This window comes from Falco biarmicus, chromosome 7, assembly GCF_023638135.1.
Source record: "Falco biarmicus isolate bFalBia1 chromosome 7, bFalBia1.pri, whole genome shotgun sequence".
NCBI classification, from domain to species: domain Eukaryota; kingdom Metazoa; phylum Chordata; class Aves; order Falconiformes; family Falconidae; genus Falco; species Falco biarmicus.
The window spans coordinates 11419510-11436063 of NC_079294.1; the positions used below are offsets into that span (position 1 = coordinate 11419510).

The following is a 16554-nucleotide window of genomic DNA, read 5'->3' on the forward strand; positions in this document are numbered from 1 at the left end:
GATAGGGGAAGCTCGTGGTTAGGGTCTCAGCGGGGATGGTGCTACCTTATATCTGTACAGCCATCCCTAAAGCTGTTAGGAATTTAAGCAGGGTTTTGTGGGCACTACTGGAAGAAATGCGAGGAAACCAAGGTGAGTTTGGTGGTACAAGTTTCATTTCTGAAAGAGAAACATTCAAACTAAGAGGGAACAGAAAGCCCTCTAACTAGTGGTAGTTAACTATTGCTCAGGAAAGAGGCAGGGAGTTTATAGAAAATGACAAATTAATAACTATACTCCTATTCTTCAAAACGCCTCCCTCTCAGTAAATATATGTATAGGACATCGTAGAGGAACTGCCAACAGTGCCATCAGACCTTGGTCTCCAGAAAATTTCAGCACCCAACACACTTCATAAGCCCAACATTCACACTAAAATATTTCCCTTTTCTTGGTAGTTACTGGCAGGTGATCAGCCCTTTTCCATGCCACATCAGCCTTTCCTCACACAAACTCAGATCTCTCTCCCAAATAACCTTGGCTTATATTATTTTTACATTTCTTTGTACATTTTCCTCATTGCTTTGCTGAATTAGTTGTGTTTATTTTTACCTTGCTCTGCCAGCTGCAGAGATACCACTAGCTGTGAGACAAAAACCTTCACAGCTGGAAACAACCTAAAATAGGCACTGGGATGATGCCACAGATACACAGCATCAATTAGCAGCAGAAGCAGCTGTTGCAGCAAGCTAAGACCTTCCTGTGTTCGGTTTGCTCCCTTGTCATTTAGCATCAGATGACAGCACTCCTCATCAGGAGGCAGTCACTGCACACGTGCTGCACGACAGTCATTCCAGTACAGAGGACCAGGATAACTCTTTGGAACCACTTACGTGCAGTGTGAGCTCTATTTTGAGGTTGGTAAATAGTGCACAGGGACTTTTTGCTGGCCTTAATGCACTTAAGCCTCGCCCCTTATGGGCAGCAAAGCACAGTGAGCACTTAGTCACCAAGTAGCTGCCCTATTTTTAGGTGGCCCAGATTTATAGGAGTTCTCAGTCATCTCAGTGAAGTGTCCCAAGGACAATGAGGTTCCAAAAGCCACTGATGATGCTACACAACTTTAAGGGACTGTTATCTGCACAGGCTCATCTTTCAGACTAGGGATGATGGTGGCTCAGGGTTCTACTGCTTGTCCATGCTTTTAGGGGGAGACAGAGGGCAGGGGCAAGGGGATGAGAGAGAAATAAAATGGGGGAGCGAGGTAGAGGGAAAGAAAGGAGAGAGGGAAAAGAGAAATAAAAGAGAAAAGGACTCATTAAACTTAGGTTGTAAATTATAGGGCAGATAATAAGCCTGTTTCAATAAATTAGTGTTGTTAAACCAAATACAATTAGCCTCTCAGTATTATGTGCGTATGCAGGTTCATATCCTAAGGACGTTGTTCCATTAGGAATCCAAGATACCGTCACGCATCAATCTATAATAATCCTGCTGTGGATCACGAACAGAATTACTTGAAATATCTTAACTTCTCTGGCAAGTCTTTCTAAATGAGAAAACATATAGGAGTACTATGTACAAGGCATTTGGAGGGAACCATGAAATGAAATGCAATGAAATAAGCTTGTCTAAGACAAGCTGCAGCTTGGAAACACAGAGATTTCAGTGCCATTTAGGAAGCATGCTTCATTGGTGGGATTTTGGTGGACAGCTGAATGAGGTACATAACATTAATTCTATCAAATTCTTCTGCTTCTCTCAATATATGCAAAAATAAGCATAAAAATTAATACAATTCCAGTAGGCCTTTGAGAAGTACAAACATAGCATAGAAAAAAATAAGGAAATAATCAGCCATATTTTTGTGTATACTCTGAAATAATATCATCACAAAATGCAACGCTGTTGTGAGAGAAGTTCTTTGTATTGTTGCATTTAATTCTAAATAATCACTTGTACTGAATTCAGCCTCAAATCAATTGAGTTTTAATAGTTTTTAATTATTCTTTAAGGGAAATTATTAATGAAGACACAGAGCTGACTCGCCAGGGAAACATGAAGTGAGGCATTTAATCTCAGATCACTATGAGATAGTTCCCCAAGAGAACCAGTCATCGTGATATCACCCCCTCAAAGAACAAGATTTTTTTTATATATATCCCACACCCCCTTAGAAAGTATTCCTGTGAGCTCCAGTAAATGCCCATGCCAGACCAGGAGAACTGCATTTTCCATTCTTAAGTGTTTCATTCCTCCTACATTTTAAAGCCCCGGTGAAAACATTAATTACCTCACCATAACTGTTTCACAGACCATAATTTGGGTAATTTCAAAATTGCTCAAAGAGAAGACAGAACAAAGCCTGAAATGGCACAATTTCTCTGCTTAACTTCCTAAGAGCAGTCCACAAAACTCACCCATCATTTGCATCAGTACTCAACGCATAAAGCTTCAAGGTATCTGCAAAAGTGCCCTAGATACCCAGAGCCATACCATTTCTGATACCTAAAAGTACCATGCCTCTGCTGAACCACCTGCATACTGATTTTCCTGCCTGAGATGCTCAAGGCTCCACTCGGTCCCCAATGCCTCCCACACCGGTGGTGGTGGCAACGCCTTTCTCCCCCAGTTCCTGAGCATCACTCCCAGTGCCAGGCTCTCGATGAACAGCAGGCATCCTCCTCTCATTTTAGAGGAAGGCAGTGATGTGACCTCCTTGGATCAGAATGGGGCTTTAGTGGGGCAGCCTGTCCAGCTAAAGCAAGGGGATATGTACATCAAACAAAGCTTCAGTGTATGTGCAGTCCAACTAAACCTGATAGGGCTCCTTGCCTCTAGCATCTTTGCTGGCTTGAGTTATAGCCTTTGAATACATCAAAAGCAGCTTCTGAGGTGCATACTGATTTCAATACATTTTAATACAAGTTTACCCCTAGACTGTGTGTTAGAACCAGCACTGCTGATGCCTACATAAGTATTTTTATTTTAATTCTAGTGCATAAGGACATTTCCTCCACTGTTTTAATTGTCACATTTCAACTGAGCTAAAGAGCTGGACTATTAAATGAAAGATGTTCCACTTACTACAAATAATTGGTACAAATGCAGCTGGTTTCAGTATTAAAGGAAAAAAAAAATAAAAAAAATACTACCCGGTAAAAGCTATTGTTCACCTTGTGAAGAGGAAGGTAACGTGGAAACGTTCCCACCACAAAACCTCTCCACAGTTGGAATCAGACTGCAGCCCTGTGACAGTCTCAGCTGAAAATCAGATGGCTGAAGAGCATCAGAGACCAAATCAACCTTTTACCCACCACAGGCAATAGTGTTTGGGCTGCGAAGGGCACGTGAGTATGGCAGGGCAGGAGCATTGCTGGCACCCCTGCCTGCACTGCGCATGGTCCGCGAGTGAACTTAGGGCCTCTGTTCCCTGGGCTGTCAGTGCAGAGTCTTTCACAAACACTAAATTCACATAAAAATGCTGTAAAGTTTTATTAGGGAAAAAAACACCCTTTAAACAGTTGGCTGAGCTCTCCACTGAAGGGAACCTTTCTGCTTGAACAGTCAGAAGTACTGGGGCCAAGACAAAAGTACATTGGAGAGTTTAGCAGAAACTGGCAGCAAGCTAAATGGCAATTTCCACATGCCAAGTATCACCAGCTCTTCACTTTGATTATAAATCAGGTGTGCCCATGTATTTTCAAAACTAAAAACAACAGTTACCGAGTTATGTCCGAGTTCATGCTTCACTCTCACACAGTCCAAGCTAAGCCAAGACATTATATAGCACCATATATTAAGTGAAACTGCTCTCAAGAGCTTAGCAAATTAAACTAAACAATCTTACATTGCTCCAAGTGCTCTCAGCGTGGTTCTTTTCTTTTTTCCCCAGAGAAGTAACATATGATTTTAACTATTATAGCTGGAGACAAAATGAAAAAGCCAGCACTTACTCTTTTCTTTTCTGCATCTTATGTTACCACAGAACAGATAATGCAGCAGTAAAATGCCATAAAATTTTTTTCCAAAGGCACATAAGTGCCTTTGGAGCCTTGGCCCATTGGGCTTTTATGGCTAATTTCACAAATGTATACAGTGCCTATACATATACTAAGGCACATAGAGAGATAAGGATACTGAAGGGCCCAAGCGTCTAGTTCTGATTTCTACTGAAAATCCCCATGTGTTCCAGACAAATAGCACCAAAATTAAAGAGAATTGCCCATGCACCTTTGACAAATCAAAATAAAGCACTTCCATGTACTTTTACGCACTGTGTATCTTTAAAAAAAGTTGCCTCCATGAATTAGATTCAAGAGGAGAACGCAAGCATCTTAACACCACTTTAGGCACCCAAATCAAAAATTCAGACCCTCAAAACTTTCTCAAGTTTCTGCAAGAGAAATCTCCAAGGAGATTAAGTTTCTGCATGAGGAACAAGCAGAAGTGCTTGGGTCCTGAAAGCACTTGGCAATTTGGTGTCTATCCCACACCTAAACCCACTGATGCTCCCAGACAAGACTTTCTACCACTTGCTTTATCTTCAAGAGCTGACGCATCAGATACATGCTGAGGACGTCTAGCCTCTGACAAAACACAGCCAGGGGGAGAAGCCGTCCATTCCTTCATTCCAACCCATCTCATTCCAGTCATTGGTACCATCAGAAGCGTTTCCTTGGGATGCAGGGTCAAACCCCTTTAAAATCCTGTTCTCCATGTGAGCATCTTAACTGTCAAACTGCAGCAAGCTGTCCTGTTCTCTAGAAGCCTGTCAGAGGCACACCTCACCCTTCATACACAATTCAGGATTTACAGGGTTACAAAGAAGAGGCTCACGCTCCTTCTCTCCAAGCTGACTTTGAAGAGGTGAAAGAGAGGAAATTCAGTCGGTGGCAAGGCATTGTACTCACCCGGCAGCATAAGATGCAGTCACATCCTTAGTACTTGCTGGTATTTCTTCCCACAGGTAATTTGGGTAGCTCTCTGCTGTGCTCCCTACTTTCTCCACATATTTAAAAAACACAAAGTTATAGATGCGAGTTCACTGCATAGCAAGACACCTAAAAGTTGGATGTTGCCTTGCAAAACCTCCTTTGTCAACCTAAGCCCATTTAAGGAGCTAACAGCCTAGGTTTTGAGCACCTGATAGCCATTTCCTTAATTTTCAGTTAACTCAATCAATCTGGCTTATCACTTTCAATAAACAGGACTCACATGTCCACATACCTTTAGAGACTGAGGCCTGGGCTGATTTTGAAGCTGTAGTTTAGGGTCCTATATCATTAAGAAACCATAGGAAATTTTATCAGATAAGACATTCCTCAATATTTGCAAAAGACTGAAATAGCTAGAGATAAAAAAACTTAGTCCTCATTAAAGTATTGTAAGATCTCACTCTGCCCCTACACCAAAAACTAAAATAGATTATGTAATGCAAGAACAAACTATAATTGGATGAAGTGAGACTAAAAAATTGCAGGTTTATGTTCCCCCTAATATTAATTCTTTGCCAAAGCACTTCATTAAATCTCAGTTACAGGTCAGAGTTGCACCATGAAATAGTGGGATATGTTAAATAATTATGTACTAAGTGTGGGTCTATATTGCCTCACTTCACTTTGTGAAAAAGGTAAATGTGATTTTGTGAGGCAAAAATTCCATATCCACCAGACATTTATAGATCAGGAGAAGGAAACAGATTTGGCTGCAGGATCCCCTGGTGTTCTTCCTCCATAAAGCATTTTCTCAGGTTACCTATGAAATCAGTGAAGCAATGGCACAGCTGTTACTAAAACATGCAGCTAAAAATTTTAAAACAAATAAAAATGTACACTTTGTTTCTTCACAGCTTAGATGAAAAAAACACTTGACAATTCTTTTGTTTTCAGTAATTTGACTGGGAAAAAAGTCAGCTGAGCAGTGTAAGGTAATAAAGAAGCAGGGAATATCTGGGTCTGTAAGGCCAAGGGTGATGCTTAATTCTTCCCTAATGCATGGGAAGGGCGGTCATACTGTGCAATAGGCTCCTTCAGTTTGCAGGTCTAAGACATTGGGCCAGAATCTGTGCTCTTGATAAAACACAGCACCCCAGGTCAGTGGCATTTTCGGATGCCACTATGGCCAGTTTGAGTTGGCTTTGAGTTCCTCCCACCTTGGCTAAGGCAGGGCAAGTTCTTCCACAGCAGCTAGAGCAAGACCGATTCGTTTTTTTAAGTGAAAGGGTATTCTTTTCATCAAACTGTTTTAAAGTTTGAAATGCACTACTACCTAGAATTCATACTTTTTTTTTTTCTGGTTTAATTTAATAAAATAAAATTCACTGCATTATTTAAAGATGGTTTTATTCAGCCTTTCTGCTATTGAACACTCAGACTGGATAATTGGCTACCTTATACATGCATAGTCGTAAATGAAGCTTAAAACGTGGTCCTTTACACTAAGCATAATTTGGAGGAAAAAGCATCCTAGACAGATGTCTACTCCATGGTTTATAAGAGTATGTGATACCATCCGCACTTTTCACAGCTAAACCCTTGAAAACTGGGAGATTGACAAAGGGACCCAAACGTGAAGAGCATTCATTAAAAGATGTAAATAGCCAAGATCCGTGCTGTTTTGTTTCAATCTTCTTTATCCTGTTGAAAACAGGAAAGCCTCCTGTCATGCAGGCTCAGGGATTTTCAGGGCCCAATAAAGGTTAGTGACATTTTCAATTCATGTTTGTTTTCATTCTTCTAATCATGAACCCTGTGTCAGCCTGAGAAACCAGCTGAGCTTAATCCATAACCTTTTACAAGTGAAACATTAACTCACAGCATGTTCTGTTGTCTTTTTAAAGCAATACAAAAGCAAAGGGAGAAAAAAAAGACTCACAATATACATGATAAAACATAGCAGCAGCCAAATGTGAAGGTTACTTGAAAGCAGTTACAGTTGTGAACAATAGCATATTTTTTTGGTCATTAAATCCATCATGTTCAGATGTCATAACTGCTGTGTATTTCACAAGAGTATTCGGGACAGAAGGCTAAAGGCAGAAATGTAGAAAGAGCCAAGTAAAGATTATCTGCAATTTTATCCTTCATTTTCATAAATATTGTGACACATTTCCATACCATCATTTTTGATCGTTAATAACTACGGAGAAAATACCCAACCAGTTTCTCCTCTTTCATTCTACAGATTAACTAGTCCCACTGGTTTTCCCCTGCAAGTTGCATGCAGTTATACAGACAACGTTTCAGGTTTTTATGGCAATGCAGTGCAACAGGCTGGATTTTATACAAGGCAGACTAGTGGCCACATATGGCAACCCTCCTACCCCACTGAGCATGGGGAATGACACACACTGAGCAAACCTGGAGGGAAGAACAGCTCCTACTACAAAGCACACGGAGCCAAGGAAGGATAATTATTTCTCCAGCCTGTAAAAACCATTATGGAGAAATCCTGACCTCCCATCTCTCTGTTGGATAACAAATACAATCACACATGTATTAAGGAGGTTCTCAAGTTACAAACTTTTATTACCCAGAACAAGAAACCACGTTAATTCCTAGAGAAAAAGAAACAGCCATCGGAAGCGATCTGAAAACATACCAGTAAGACATAAATTAAAAGCTATCTGATTTCATAAAAACAAACGTACTAAAGATGGCAAGGGAGCCCTCAAAAAAGGTGAATATTAAGTTTGAATTAATGTATGTACCACAGATAGCTCCTGTGAAAAAGAAAATTGGGGGCAGGGGGAAATGAAACCTAAACACTGCCTTTGTGAAGTATTGCTGATATACCTGAGATTATAAAGAGTTGTAAAAGTAGAAAAGAAAGCAGTTGTTCAGCCCACAGTTAAACTAAACTAATGAAGCTGATGGATTTTTGTGTTGTGGCCAACTGCTCTTTTGACAGAGTTAATGTTAACATACAGCATGAGCTTACTTGACGTTAGAGAAGGCACATACACAAGCCCTTACTGGCAGCCCAGCCACGGGAAAAGCTTCAAACAGAAGTTTCCCTTGATTAGATACCAGACAACCCATACAGGAGGTAGAACTTCACCAAGCAGTGGATTCCCTCATGCCTAATGAAGCACTGGCTGCAGCACTTCCCTCAGAGATGGCATTCACAGGATTTCTTGTCCTGGCCTGATCACCTGTGTCCCTAACACCTTTGGATTCTCGATTCCTGTGTGAATGGATTTGCAAGAAAGGCTGGCAAACTACAGAGGAGAGGGAAGGAGAGAAAGGGAGAACAGGAATATCTAAAAGGTAGGCAGACAGACATTGCACACACACACATGCAGTCAAATCCTAGAAGGTCCATTTAGCAAACCAATCTAAAACATCCAGACTTAAATAGAGAAAGTTGACATGGGGAGCCAAAAAGCAGAAGGTGAACTATTTGAGGCGTTACCCACCAACGATGCACCAGGACATGATGCTGTTTCCCTACCTAGGTTCCCAACTGTGGCTTTTTAATAGTACCTGTGTGCCTGCTGACCAGCACAGCATCGCAACTTCTTTGTCTAGCTCAAGGGTATGAAAAATTAAAATGTTGAAGCTGAGACTAACAGAGACAGAAAAGTGTTACATTACCGGCTGCGTGTTGCTCTCTTGTGCAGCAAGAGGTTTGGCATGGAGAGCAGGACCCATCGCCTGCAAGCAAAAGAAGGCACTGTATCTGCAAAATGCTTTTCCCTCTGGTTTGCCAGCCGAAGTTACTGGTTAGATTGGAAGTTGCATAGCCACAACCCAGCCCTGCCTTCAGGAGCAGAGCGCAGGGAGAGACCAGAGCTCCAAGCCCTAGTTAATTCTCTGGCCTGCTCCTGGGGCAATGTAGCTACTTACCCAGGGCACAGCGTAGCATTACAATCAATCCCAGAATGAATAAAAAGGGGCTCGGGAGGATTAAAAAGGCTTTTATGGCTAGGGAAGTAAATACAAAAGAGAAAGAAAGTCCATTAACAGATGAGGGGGGTGAAATTAATGGCAACTCAAAAATGGATGAGATAATAGTCTTCCTAAATGAAAAGTAGAAGGAACAATAAGGACCTGGAAGGTCCACTGAAAATAACCATTGGTAATCACATGTAAGACTCTACATTAAATATTTCACTTATCCTTATGTATTAAGAGAATTAGCTGACAAATTTATTCACTCACTGATTGTTATAACTTCAACAAATACATCTGTGTGTTCACGCATGACCTGTGATGATATTGTAGCAGAGTTTCCAGGTACTTCTCTAGTCAGACTGGTATCCTTGTGGCCTCACCGGTCCATCCATCATCTATCTGATCTTCATGTCGGCTAGCCTTCCCTAGGCCTTTCCACCCTTAGTGCTTCTGTAATTCCTTTCCTGATTTTTTTTCCCATCCACACAAAGTTTAAGTAAGATTATCAGCTAGTTTTTGGCAGAGTCCCTTTTTCTCTAACCGTATTTCTACTACTAAAAAGCATTGTATCTTTACAACTTATGTCAGTGTATGTGCTTGATCTTTTCAACATATTCAGGACAGTTCACGTCTGTTCAGTCACTGTGGTACAGTCATCACGCTGTTAGTGTGTCAGAGATCAGTTAGGACAGTCCCACCAATGGAAACTTCTGCTCCTTCTATATGTCAAAATCCTTTCACAGCAGTTTCCAAATAAATTCAGTATTCCTGTTGAGATGGTGGGGGGTTTATGCCCAGCCCAATGGAAGCAATCCAGTCTCACCTGTTGCTCTTCACACTGGGATTTGGTACTGACAGCAGAGGTCTGTGGTGAGTTCAGTGGTGTGTTGTTGAATCTTGACAGCTGCCAGCATCCCTCTAAGCCTTTGAGGTAGAAAGGTGTCAAATGCTTTCTAAATAATAAATAATAAATAAAACATGCAGCTAGTGGGCAGTCATGTTTTTCAGTGATGTGGTTTCAGCACCACGCATGGATTAGGTGCCTTACCCTTCTCTGACACAAGCTTTCTGTAGCACGGTGACATTTCCAGCATTTGCCTCCTGTGATCCTGTAATACAGGGAGGTGAATTTTACCTCAAAGGGATATCAGTGAGATGGCTCAGTTGTAACACTCTTACGTCCACTTCATTTGATATGGCTAGAAAAATTCCCTTCATCCAGTTGTATGGCTGATTTTTAAACATTCCTACACAGCTGCAGGTTTTTTAAAGGATAACATAACAGTCATTGGACAAACCTTGCAATTTTGCTAGGGCATTCTCTCTCTATCATGCTTTCCCAAGCTGCAATTTCAGATAAGCACGCATCACATCCCTGGTAGAACTGATTGCCTGTGTGGCCCTGACTTTTTTCCGTGTTTCTGCCATCCTAGACTGAGAGTAGCTCCAGGAAGGAATGCAGATTGGCAAAGTGAATTCTGCAACAGTGCCAGCGTTCACCTTTTACGATATTCAGCCAGAAAAAAAGGCTGTGGTAAGTCTAAACTCACAGACCTTTTTATTATTATTTCTCCCTTTTTCGCTTCACAAGTTGCATGCATTTTCTCTGTCCTATTTTGCCAACCTTTACCAGCTCACTTGCTTCTATGGTCCCTGTCCTGTATCTGCTCTTTATATGTGAGTTACTTTTAACCATATCTCACCAGCTCAAATACTTGCATGATAGCGTGGTCCAAAGGCCTTGCAGCAGCAAGTGGGCTTTACAGATAATTTTTCACTGCAACACAAAGTTCATTTGGGATTTTCACCTTTTAACCCTTCATGGTGCTCACACTCAGTCTGGACATCAAGTTGTTTCACATGTTTCTGAGAAAGTCCAGAAGCTGTGACTCTGTTATAACAATTTGAAACTAATTTTATGTGAGTCAAAAACTGGTGGTCTGGTCTTTATCTTAAACTTGAAAATGTCTCTGACCATTGAATATCCAATTTCTGGCCTTAGTTGTTTTTTATTTTATCAGGATACATTTCTAGGGTGTTAACTGAGGAGGGATTTGCAGTTAACAGGTGATTAGGACTGTTAAAATCAATTAAATGTCTTTCTGTCTCATTTCATAAACCCAGATCAATGTTCTCTATTCCTTTTGCGAATTCATGTTGTTAATAATCCCAAGCCCTGTTACAGGAGCGACTGATAGATTACTTGGTCTTTCAACGTGCATCTCTTGGTCATAGTGATCACAGAATTAGAAAGACTGACAGTGGGGGGGGTGAAACAGAGCAGTATACAGTGCTTAAATACACAATAAACAGAAATTTCAGAGGCTGGAACCTCAGAAGCTGGTGAAGTCAGGCTTCTAGGTCCATTTGAACTCCTGAATACCAAGACTTGAAAGACTGATGGCCCCAGTTCTTCCCTCTGCCTCAGTGGGAGCTGCTGTATGCTCAGCATCTCTGAAAATGGCCATTCAGTGTCCTGTGTGCATTTAGAGTCTGGGACCTGTTTGTGAACAGCTGTGGAACACCTTCAGTAGCCTTGCCCAACAGCAACTGGAAGGAATGGGACTAAGCAAGGAGAGAGAAAACGGTGCTGATCACCATGAGTCATTACTGGTCACGCAATGCAGATGTTCGGTTGTAATTCCCAAAGGGAAAAACAAAAGCCTCCACACCCGGTGTGCTCAAGCCAGCATTTCTCACCCAACACATCCCCTGGTTTCACCAAGAGCTGTGCCGAAGCTAGAAATAGTCTTTAATGGCATAACTCTACTGCTTGTTGCTCACTGCCTCGCCTTCCCAGAGGGGTTCCCCCATTTGCCAGATGCAAATTGCAAGAATTGTAAAACTGCCTGCTGTACCTGTGCTCCCAACGCAGAACTGCACGTTTCAGGCTGTGCGTCAGGCAGAACTCGGAGCAAACTGAGCCCAAAGTCAGGAGGCTTGCTCACGAGTTAGCAGGAGGTGGGGGTCGAGGCCGATGGGTATCCTTGATCTTTAGCATACCATTTATTTCATTACATCTAATTTGGTTGATATTATCAACATTATTACACTGATAGTTGTTCCAACTCAGACTAATTTAATTGATAGAATTCTGTGTCCTTGCTATTATATGAGACAATTAGCTCTCATTAGTTCACATTTCACTCATTTTCCACTGACTGATTGCACTACATACTGATACTTGCTAATATCAATATGTAATGCAATCAGTCAGAGGAAATGTTGGTACAGTATCTCTAAAAACTATCACACTTATCATTCTGATTGTCTTCAAAGTACCAATATTTTCCTATAACTTAATGGTTTCGTAATGTAATGTTTTGTATTAATAACAATCTTTTTAAGGTCACACAGTTAATCACATACTGATTAAACAGCAGTTAACTAATGAGGATGGCAACTTATTAATAAATTGTAGATGCTACATTTCTGTTATTCAGTGTAACCTTTAAAGAGCAGAGCTAAGACTAAGGGTTGACTTAAAGACTTTTTGCCTCCCTTTTCCTATTTCTTCCCGAGTTGTTTTTTTCCCCCCTGAATTCTAAGGTTTTTTTGTATACTATTGTCACAGTCCTGCTGTAACCATATGGAGAGCTTTAGCAAAGCAAGAACATGCAGCTGATGCTTTGATAGAAAAGGTGAAGAGGTTACTCGAATTGTGCTACTGTTAATTTGTCCTTTAAGCACCTACAGCAGGGAGTCTATAATGGTAAGAACTGAAGCACGGACATTTGTCTATCAGATTATTACGTCAGAAATGCTAAAGATTCAAAGGAAAGAAAAGGGCAAAAGGCTTTTTGTAACCAATTTAATATAATCCACTGAGCTTTCACCGAGGCCCATCTGTAAATGCACTAGCAGTTTACTCAGAAAATTGCATACCTAAATTTCTCTTCTTAGACATTTGTATACTGCTACTCACTGGTGTGAATTTGTGGCTGTGTTTATAAACAATAAACTTGCAGTCTTTACATTTATATGAAGTATGAAATCCCTCAACGTGCCAATATAGCACAGATCATTCTGTGAAAAACAATAGTCCAACAGTCTCCAATATACCATTTGTTAAATCTCAGCCATTCAATAGCAAACACATTTAATCACCTCTACAGTTAGTCTGAAACAGGCTCATAATCTTTAAAAGAAAACAACTGATGTGGGAAATGTAAAAAAGCATAAAATAAATGGTTTGCAGTTTGGGACTTTAAAAATTCCCAACAATCATATTTTAAAGAGTAAATCCAAATTAGTCTTAAAGAGTAAATCCAAATTAGTCTTGCTATGCTAAATTTGATGCTAAATAATGACAGAGGACATTTAAATACCATAGTTACTATAATAATCCCTGTTTGAATCATGGCTTCCATGAACTGGGCTAAGCCTTTAGGCAGAAACTAATTGCTACAAACACTAATTTTCAAGTCCCTTTTGTTTCCTATTGCAGGCACCTCTGGATGCAGAAGGTACCCAATTAGCAGAATTCATGGTTCTGATTGTGCATTGTGGGGCTAGTATAAACACTGCTGATTACTATTCCACTGTAATGGTTGATTTTTATTTATTTTTTTTTTTCTGATTGCTTAATAAGGCCATCTATTCTGCATCAGGCACTGGCAAGGCTGCTGGTGAAATCAGTTAGGTCACTTTTTCTGGTCAGAGTAGCAGGAGGAGCCTTGTGATGGTAACAGATGACTAAAGGCATAATTATGGGCTATTTAACCACATCTGTTTCCCCACTTAACATTGTTTGCTCAAGTTAGATTAGTTAAATAAATCAAAAGGAAAATAACGGTGAAGACACTAAAAAATTACTATTACATGTGTAAAACTCTAGTGTTTGTTATAATTACAGAAAACAGAGTTTACAGTGATTTTTAAAAGGCACTAATTTATATTGGAGAGTTTCTATACACATACACTCTGGCTGGTTGCTGCTGCTTTATAGCCTATGTTATTTAAATACCTATTTGTACAGAAGAATTAGTGGAAACTGAAAAAAAATGAAGATGGCTGTTATTTATTGAATTTACCTGTATGTTTTTATCCAATATAATGATTATATGACAAGTCTAGTAACTCTTTTTATGGTTTTGTGGTTAAGAACAAATCCCCAGCATAGCACCATCTCCTGTCAGTGACAATGGGAAGAGCAGAGAGCTTGGAGTATCTCTGTATGTTTCTGCAGTCATCTAGGGATTCTGTTTTCATCCTTTTATTTATACAGGTATATCCCTTGTTGTCATTGCTTAATAAATTACTGCCTCATGATCAAATATAACACATAAATACAGAAATACTGTCAAAGCCCATGTTGCACACAGACATAGAGCCAAACCATCTAGAGCAGCAGGTACAGACATACCTACGTGTCTAGCTAACATCAGCACAGGTGTTCTAAAACTTCCCTACACTATTTTTTTCTGTGCAGGAAAAATGATATAATGTAATCAAAATGTGGATTAAAAAATAACATATCAAGGGAGACAGCTTTTTTTGGTCATTGGTTTGGGGATTGGTTGGCTGGTTTTAAACAAAGTAACTGAAGAACCAGGGCAAATACTGAATTTCTTTATGACAGCTTACCAACAGGCAGATTTTTAGAGCTACCACCAGTGCAAAACCCACTGAAAACATTGATATTTATCTGGTTGAGGCAGATGTCCTTACATGCTCAGGCTATGAGTCCTAGCACAAGGTCATCATATACTTTAAAATATGCTTGACTTAAGGCAGTAGAGTTACACAGTCTTATGTCGGATAGGTTTGAGTGTTTGGAATTTTTTGACATACCATTGGAAGCTTGGGGTATGGTAGGGAAAGCAGTTTGTTTTTTTCAGGTTTCCAAGTTGCATTGGGAACTGGTTTTGCTGGATACAGTGGAGTATAATGATGTAGCTCTGCATCCTCGGTTAGATACTCACACCATGTCTGTAAACATTAGACAAAAAAGAGTTGAAAACAAACTATTCTAAAAGAAAAAAATGGATTTGTAGGGAAGGTGGAGCATGCAAGTGGTACAATCCTAATTTCTCAAGTCTGGCAGAAAACAGTGTCCTTTCAAAATCAAAGGTTCCAGGGTCAGATACAAGAGAGGGTGCGAGGAGCAATGACACTGGGGTGCTTTGCTGGCAGGTGCTGCCATCATGCCTTGGGCAATACAGGCAGAACCTGCTGACTCGATTAAATCCATAGGAGCTACCATTGACACAGGAGATTCTGTTGTGCGAAATGATCGGATGGCAATTTTTGCTTTGTAACAAGTAGTTATGACAATGCACATCCCTACTGCGCATGTGCATTTGTACACATAGGCTTGCCCATGCATATACATCACTTAAGGTCAGAAGTATGATTATGGAGGATTGAGAGATCCACCATCCTGTACACTATAAAAGCATCTGTACTTCACTTACACTGCCTGTTCCTGGGATTAGACTCCTCATTTTCATTAGATTCTCATTCACGGCAATACATTCGACACTGACCTTATTCATATTTCATCCATTTCCACACTGCATGAAGAAAATGAAACCACTGTTCCTGTTACCATTGCAGCCCCATTTCATGATTTTGTTTTCCTCTAATATAGCAACTTCCCTTCTAATATGCCTTACTCTTGGCTCCCCCCTCTACGTGCTGCCCAACTGCCAGCAGCTAAGGCAGCATTCCTCCTGTGCCATTCACTCCATCCCTCTGACCCTTTGCCAAAATCCAAACTCCTGCTCTTGGCCATGTAACAGCTTGTCTCCAGCTCCTCCTGTGCTAGCCAGTCATGTCTCTTAATACACATCTTGCAAAAGAGCTGATTTATTCTTTGACCATTTCTAGTGAGCTGTAACTAAATAGATTTCCACAGCAACATTTACCCTCAATAATTGTGGACATTGCAGTTAAGTTCCCAGTGTCACAACTTCCCTTCTAAACCTCCACAAAGCATTTAGAGAAAAAGATATGGATATATCCTTAAGCCACCTATACTATCAAGTTAATTTCTTAACAACTTTCAGGATAGCCTTTGAAGTGCTTTGTGCGGTGCCTTGTGTGGATACCCGACATCCAAACCCTTCCCGTCAAACACCAGTACTATTAAGAGATGGTCAGACCATTTGCTCTGCTTCCTATGTTTTAGGCAGCTATCATTTACCTGAGGCTTTCTCTGGCAAAAAAAGCAGGTCCTTGCTAACCTTCATCACATTAGTTGGTCTTGGGGACAGTGCAGCTTCTCCATCTGGAGTACAGCAACTCTACAACATCCTCCTAGGTGTGGGCACCACAGAGATTTGCAGCATTATGCTCACACATGGATGGTGGCTCAGGGAGTGAGCATGCATTTACTGGGAAGAGGCAAAAAATGGATACAGCCACAAACGTGAGCTCGTACGATGTATGTATCTGCCCAGATTTCATGGCAAAGCCACCATCGGTTCTGCAGCTCATGTTTCCTGTTACCACCAGGTTCAGGGTGAATCCACTGCTGCTGTAGTGCTAACATGCTGTAATTTAATCAGACATAAACACAACAGGCAATCTGTGGCAGCCACTATTTTAACTGCAATTTTGTACACCGTTTTCCGCAGGTAGCTAGGCTGAGAACGGGCAGGAGCACCAAATACCTGAGACTGCACAGGTCTGCCATCTGCTTCGCTCCCTACCCCTAACTGTGCCACTTGCTGGC

At 40.8% G+C, this 16554-nt stretch overlaps 1 long non-coding RNA gene across 3 annotated transcripts in view; it reads left to right on the forward strand.

Annotated features, from left to right (window-relative positions):
- Positions 1-7542: 7542 nt before the first annotated feature.
- The window catches only part of LOC130152828 (uncharacterized), a 37688-nt gene continuing 28676 nt past the window's right edge, over positions 7543-16554 (forward strand). Inside the window, exons 1-2 of one of the 3 annotated variants that reach the window (XR_008823116.1) lie at positions 7543-8249; positions 10310-10410. This is a non-coding gene — a long non-coding RNA (uncharacterized LOC130152828). The remainder of the gene's footprint in view (positions 8250-10309; positions 10411-16554) is intronic. The other 2 variants (XR_008823115.1, XR_008823114.1) reach the window with 2 other exon arrangements.